Source organism: Bidens hawaiensis, unplaced genomic scaffold (genome assembly GCF_021521415.1).
Source record: "Bidens hawaiensis isolate Kalapana, Puna unplaced genomic scaffold, B.hawaiensis_p1.1 tig00023201_1, whole genome shotgun sequence".
NCBI lineage: Eukaryota > Viridiplantae > Streptophyta > Magnoliopsida > Asterales > Asteraceae > Bidens > Bidens hawaiensis.
The window spans coordinates 189481-197375 of record NW_027493630.1 but is presented as its reverse complement, the minus strand read 5'-3'; positions in this window follow the sequence as shown (position 1 = coordinate 197375).

The window sequence follows — 7895 nt, the reverse complement described above, 5'->3', positions numbered from 1 at the left end:
TCAAATAGGACACCTGATTGCTGATTGTCCTCTTAATCAGAGATTCAGAGGTATGAGGCCTCCGAAAACTGAGAATAAAACTAACAGTAATTACTATAATCGTAAGAATGCTAACTCTCCAAAATTCAGACATTGGACTAATCCAAGATTTCAAAGAAATCGATCTCAGTTTTTCCCAGTTAACAACCAAACAAACAGATTTAATTCAGTTAATCCACTAAGGTTTGGATGGCCTCATAGTCAATTCTCAAGAAGGTATCCTTATAGAACTTATAGAAATCATTCTCAATACGGGATGCCGTTTAACAGATTTAATCGACCCAAGACCTACTCAGATTTTAATCCTTTGCTTTAATCGTGCAGGAACAGTTGAACAGGACTGCAAACAATCTGTGGGTTGTGGACAGTGGCTATTCCCGGCACATGACTGGTAACAAGAATTTGTTACACGAATGAAAAACTGTTCAAGGAGGTAGGGTAAGTTTTGCTGGAGAGAGTGGTGGTAGAATCACCGGTATTGGAACTGTGACAAATGGTAAAATGAAGTTAGAGAAGGTGAATTTTGTTGAGGAGTTGAAGCATAATTTGTTGAGCGTGTCTCAGATTTGTGACAAAGAGTACACAGTGCACTTTACTAAAAATGAAGCAATTGTTCTGTATCCTGGTTTCAAGATACCAGAGGCATGGGTGGTGATGAAAGCTCCAAGAGAAAAGAACACATATGTAATGGATATGAGGTCAACTGAGATGGCAACAGAAGAATCATGTCTTCTGTCAAAAGCAACTGAATTAGAGTCCGAGTTATGGCATCGAAGAATGGGGCATATCCATCTTAGAAAAATGAACTACATTGTCAAGAATGGGCTGGTGCTTGGTGTTCCCTTGAAGAATTTCAACTTTGAAGACCAATGCTTATCGTGCAAGAAGGGAAAGCAACACAAGAAACCCCATCTCTCCAAGAAGGTTAATTCAATAGTCAGTACCCTAGACCTACTTCACATGGATCTCTTCGGTCCCGTGAATGTAAAAAGTCTAGGTGGAACATCATATTGCTTGGTAATAACTGATGATTACTCTCGATACTCTTGAGTATACTTTCTGAAGGCAAAAGATGAGACGGTTCAGTTAGTAATTAACCTGATTACCAAGGTTGAAAATATTGTGGGGAGAAAGGTTAAGTACATTAGGAGTGACAATGGAACAGAGTTCAAGAACTACCAGATGGAGATGTTCTACTTACAGAAAGGGATAGACCACCAGTACAGCGCCCCGTATACTCCGCAACAAAATGGAGTGGCTGAGAGGAAGAACAGGACAATAATTGAAGGAGCCAGAACCATGCTGGCTGATGCTAAACTTCCCGTGGTGTTCTGGGCTGAAGCAGTTGCCACAGCCTGTTATATCCTAATCATGTTTTAACTGTTAAAAGGCTAAATAAAACTTGTTATGAACTTATGCATGGTCGAAAGGCAAACCTGAATGGTCTCGAACCATTCGGGTCCCCATGTACGATATTAAAGACAACCTCAAAATTTGGTGAGAAAGCCGACGAAGGTATTTTAGTCGGATATGTTGTTGGGACACCCAACAGAAGAGTCTTTAATATATCGAATAGCAGGGTTGAAGTGGTATGTAACACTGACATCACGAGTTACAAAACACCAAAGCCTAGCATGGGACCCGCTGAGGCTTTTGACTATGATAGACTGTTCAAATCTTTTAATGTGCCTTACTTGGATTGTGCAGAAGTTGATGAGAAAATTGCTTCACAGATCGTGTATGACGAGGAGGAAAATATTGTGCAACGTCCACGATACGATGAAAGTCAACCTTCCATGTCAAGTGCCGTTAATGCTCCTGCCGCCTCTACTGAAGAAGAATTTTACAACCCTTTTCACTCTCAACATCAATCACCCATTGAAGAACTCTCTTCGAATTTGGAAAATAATCTGGAAGTCGGTCCGGTTCAGACTACTGCTATTCACAAAAATCACCCAATTGAGAACGTGATAGGTGATCTGTCTGACGGTGTTCAAACTAGAAGAAGTTTGAATGAGCACACCTGTGTTTACGCAAGCATTAAAGACACGGGTATCATAAATGAATGCTTGTACACCTGCTTCATCAGCCAGATTGAACCAAAGAATTATCAAATGGCTCTAATGGACAGCTCGTGGGTCGAAGCCATGCAAGAAGAGTTAGCCCAGTTCGAGAAGATGGAAGTATGGAAATTGGTTGCAAAACCGAAGAATGTGCATGCAATTGTCACCAAATGGGTTTTCAAATGTAAGAGAGATGAGAAAGGGATAATCATAAGGAACAAGGCAAGGCTGGTCGTAAAAGGGTTTAATCAGCAGGAAGGAATCGACTACAATGAAGTGTTTGCTCCTGTGGCAAGATTGGAAGCGATTCGACTATTTTTGGCATTTGCTGCACACAATGAGATGAAGGTGTTCCAATTAGACGTGAAAAGTGCTTTTCTTAATGGTAAAGTCGATGAGGTAGTATACGTTGAACAGCCTCCGGGTTTTCCTGACCCTGACTTTCCTGATCGTGTGTACAAGCTGAGTAAAGCGCTATATGGACTACATCAGGCCCCTCGTGCCTGGTACGCAACCTTATCTGATTATTTACTTGAGAATGGGTTTGAAAGAGGAAAGATCGACAGCACACTATTTGTCAAGAGAAAGGGGGGAGATTTTCTTCTAGTTCAAGTTTACGTGGACGACATCATCTTTGCTGCATCAAAAGTCGCCATGTGTCAGGATTTTGAAGGAGTCATGAAAAAGAGGTTTGAAATGAGTGCAATGGGTGAATTAACTTTCTTTTTAGGATTGCAGGTCGATCAGAAGAAAAATGGGATGTTCATCCATCAAACTAAATATGTCCAAGATGTTCTTAAACGCTTCAAGATGGAGGACAGCACTCCATTTGATACTCCAGTTTGTGTCAACCACAAACTGGGTGCTGATTCAGACAGTGATGCAGACGTGGACCCCACCCAATATCGAGCAATCATAGGTTCTTTAATGTATTTAACTGCATCTAGACCTGATATTATGTTTGCAGTTTGTCTCTGTGCTCGATTTCAGGCTAGCCCAAAGGAATCTCACATGAAGGGAGTCAAGAGAATACAGCGGTATCTCAAAGGCAAGCCTAAGCTGGGATTGTGGTACACGAAAGGGGGAGACTTGGATTTGGTCGCTTACACAGATTCTGACTATGGAGGTTGCAATCAGAACAGGAAGTCGACAACTGGTGGATGTCAGTTTCTGGGAGGAAGATTGGTGTCATGGCAGTGCAAGAAGCAGACCTCTGTAGCCATTTCTACATGTGAAGCAGAGTACATGGCTGCATCAAACTGCTGCTCCCAGGTTCTTTGGATACAACAGCAATTGCGCGATTACGGTCTGAATTTTACTCAAACTCCTATTTGTATTGATAACACTGCAGCAATCTCAGTAACTAACAATCCCGTAAAACATAGAAAACTAAACACATTGACATTCGTCATCATTTTATACGGGATTGTGCTGAGAAGAAATTAATAGTGCTCGAAAAGGTTGATTCGTTAGATAATTTCGCTGATCTTTTTACTAAAGCGTTTGACCGAACTCGTTTTCAAAAAAAAAAAAAATTCACTATCGCTTAGAATTATGTCGGTTGCTTCAGTTTGAAGGACACATCTTCGGATATGTTTGATCCTTACTTCTACTAGTAGATTATGAGGATAGCCATTGACCAGATGATTGAAAGTGACAGGGGCGGTTTATGATAGGTTTTTGTTCTTTCGTTGAAAAATAGTCGTTCATACTTAGTCAGAAGGAAACATACTTGTATGTGGTCGGTCCAGCTAATCCATTGGATCTTCAGGATAGCCGTTTACCTGAAGACTTGGACTTGATCGGGGCGATAGAATCTAAATTTTTTTAGGGAGATGATATAATTTTTCAAGTCAACAACTTCGAAAGAAGTCTCTATACAATGTTTCTAAGAAAATTGATCCAACCTTGGAAAGTGATACACAAACTATTTCTGTGTGCTTAACTAGTGAAGTTATTAGGCCTAAAAGACTCTAGAACAGTCATTGTATGTTATGGTAGCTTTTTATGGTGCGTAAAAGTTAAAGTGATACTTACTAAATCTTCTCGATTTAAAGGGGAGACTCATTAAGAGTTGTGTATGTCTCCATATACATCTTTCCGAATGACAGGCAGAAAAGCGATTACCCAGTCATACACGAGCCCGTGAGTGTTCTGATTCCCAAGAAGATAGTGTGTCAAGTACCTGCAGTGATCCAGATTCGAGACTTGCAGTAGTCTACTGTTTGAAGCTATGTAAATCTTTATTATTTAAAAAAAAAATGATGATGATGTTAAGCCTTCTGAAGCCTATTATGTTATACTTATCAATCAAGAGGCAAGAAAGAGAACGGGAAAAAGACTCTAAAGATCAAGATGTACTTACTGTTTAATCAGACACTACGGGTCGAGGTCAACTCGGGGTGACTAGGGGAAAGTCAAATAAGCTTTGAGAATAGATGGGAGGCATCACAATCTCTGATGTGTTGTCCGTTTAAATTTTGAGCTTAATTGTACCTAATCCGTATCACAGAAGCGATGAAAACCATACTAAGTTGTTTACCTGCTTACAACCAATTTCTTTATGTCATAATACCGTTGAACATGAATCTATGTGACAGTCACTTAACTAGTATGATTCCTGTTCGGATCTTTTCTAAAACATTCTAGTCCCTGTCAAGACTGAAATTTGATCCCGTGTATTTTATTTCTAAAGTTTCATTGCATATGTCGTTTTATGGTTTAAAACTTGGTTACTTGGTCTTTGATCGTGACATTTAAATCTTTAAAGGAAGTTTTATAAGACAATCGTAGAATGTTCAATTTTATAAGGGACTGATATGTAAATTTCCATATTAAGCGAAGTTGTTTTACAGGCGAAGTTAAGGGGTAAGCGAAGTTAACCCTAACTTCGCCTGTATAAGTCAAACATATATAAAGGATGTTCTGGTCAAACTATTTACTATTTTCAAAAACCCAGGGAAGTTGTACCGGCGAACTTATAATATTAAACCCTCGGCGAAGTTACCTCTCGAATCATCTCTTGTTGTTAATCTCCGTTTTAATCCGTGTTAAAGGTGTGTAGGGTCGAGATGACATATAATTAGTGTCAATGGTGTTAATCAGATGTCGTGTTGGTCCGATTTGAGACCTCGTTCATGCAAACTTTAAACACCCACTTTTCAAGCTCGTTTTAACGTGTTCGTAACCAACTTGATCGTCTAGATCTCGTTAATAACATGTTTTTTAGTGTCCTCAATCATCAATTTCACCAAACACACCTCGTAAGGCCTTCTGAACTGTCCCCATTTCAGTTCAGGCGAAGTTATAGTTTAGGCGAAGTTGTTCTCAACTTCGCCTTATACTTAACTTCGCCTGCTTCTTTAATTTATAATTAATCATGGGCGAAGTTGTTCAAGGGGCGTAGTTATGGTTAGGCGAAGTTATCCTTAACTTCGCCTTAGGCTTAACTTCTCCTGATGCTTTACATATTATTTAAAAGTTAATCTGTTGTCAGGCGAAGTTATTGTATAGGCGAAGTTGTTCTCAACTTCGCCCTATGTCTAACTTCCCCTGCATACTAAAGTTTTTCTTAACTTCGCTCATGGTAATAGGCGAAGTTATGATCTGCTTTGACGATTCTCTAACTTAGACCGTTTGTGGTGCAGATATGGCAGCTGTAGCAGGAGCCGGTGGTGTTGGTGGTGACGAAGGTGGTGATAACAACCGTCAATTCTTTCCGAGGCACAATATGTATATCACACTGGACCCGGATGCTAGCGGTGTTGATGATTATCGCGAGATCATCACTTTTCTGATTCGCTCGCGTATCTTCCATGCTATTACTACAACTCTGCCCATTTCTCTGCCAAACATAGAAGACTTCTGGCAAACGGTTGAGTATGATTGCAGAGTCGAGCCCCCAGTCATGCGCGCCACAGTCAACAATCAGCAGGTGCAGTTCTCATCGGAACAGATAAGGGTCGCCTTGCAGTTTGGGAATGAAACGAGAGATGATCTTACAGACTTTGTTGCTCCATTCAGAGATGGTGCATTTTTAAGAATGGGCTATTCTGGTCCATTGGGTGACACTCAGAGACGTAAAGGATTCTTGTTGGATCAATGGCGTTTTCTCATGCACGTGATGATCGTATGCATGTCGGGTCGTAAGGCTGGAACGGACGGTATGGGTGCCACGATGCAATCGGCAATGACAACACTGACTTACAACAAGCCTTACAGCTTCAGTCAGATGGTGCTTTATGAGATAGACCGTCAGCGATGTGCGGTGGCTCGTGAAAGATTCTTGATGTATCCAAGGTTTTTACAAATGATCTTGAATCATGTGGCTCCTACGCTACCTCAGCGCCGTCTAATTCGCTATGTAGAGAGCGTTAGCAAGAGGATATTTGCACAGTGCAGAGCGTCGAGTGCTCGAAGTAAACCAGAGCTTCGTCCACGACATACTCCGCTTTTTGGTTATTTGATCAACCCGGCGTATGTTGCTCCTCGTGAGGACGAGTTTCGGGATACGGCACCGCAACAGGCTGTTTTTTCCCAACCACCACCTGTGGTACAGCAAGCATTGACTGCTGCTCCTGTTGTGGCACCGGAGGAACAAGTAGACCTTGAAGCTGCTTTTGGTGGCCAAGGATTTTTCGATATGGAACGAGTTGATCCTGAGGCAGAGATTCAGGTCTCTGTAGTAGGGTTACTGGTGTTGATGTGTCGATGGTAGCTACGTCTGTAGCTGATTCTGAAAGAATCGATTCTGACTCCTCAGCTGATGATGTTGCTGAAGCAAGACAGATACTGGTCGCCCAAGAAAGGATTCATGGAAAAAGAAAGAAAGATACAGATCACAGTGAATCTGATTTTGAGGAGGAGTTAGATCGGTTGATTCGTCGATCTAAAAGGGTTAGAACTGGTGAAGGATCGGGAGCTGGTGAAAGCTCGAGGGTGGTTCGTTTCTCTCCACCCGCCTTATCTGGTATGACTATGGTTCCTGCATCGTCGTCTGGGACAGGACCGATCACCTCAGGTGCCCCCGTGTTGACAACATCATCTTCTTTTGGCATTCCACCTACCACATTTCAGCTTTCGGCTCCAGAAATTGTTTCTTTGCCACCTCCTACACTTACTCCATCGGAGGTTGTTGCAAGATTCGTTGAGTCGAAACTGGTTGCCACTGCAGGGTTATCTGTTACAATACCACCTGGGTTACTTTTCAACCTGTTTCTGATGTTCCGGCTACCTTGGGAATCCCTCCTCCGTATTCTCAAGATACTTCTCATATGAGGTTTGATTTTGATGCAACGTTATCTGACTCAGACAGGACAGCAGCTCTTGAGAGGGTCTTGGCAGAACAGTCAAGAATCAACCTGATCCAGACCCACGCTATTCAGCGCCTTGTTGCAGAGAATCAGATTCAGTCGTCCCTCCTGATTGAACACGGTAAACTTTTTGATGCTTTAAAATAGTTCTTAGCATCTCAGGGGGAGACGAGCTGCAAGGGCGATGAGTTGCGGACGAAGAAGAGTAATTATAGAGACGATGATCCCAATGCATCAAAAGGTGCAGGTGGTGAGTTGCCAAGAACTGAACAAGCTCTTGGGACTTCCACATCTCAAGGGGAGTCAGCTGGTGCAACAGGTGAATCAGGGGGTGAAGATGTGGTGGTAGTGGATGATGAGGAGGTGTTGGATGATGATATTGTAGGTGACGACGATGTGTTACCGGTTGAAGAGATTGAAAAGATAGGAGCTGACATTGTAATTGATAGTGAGATTGAAGAGGGAGAGATCGTGGAGGATA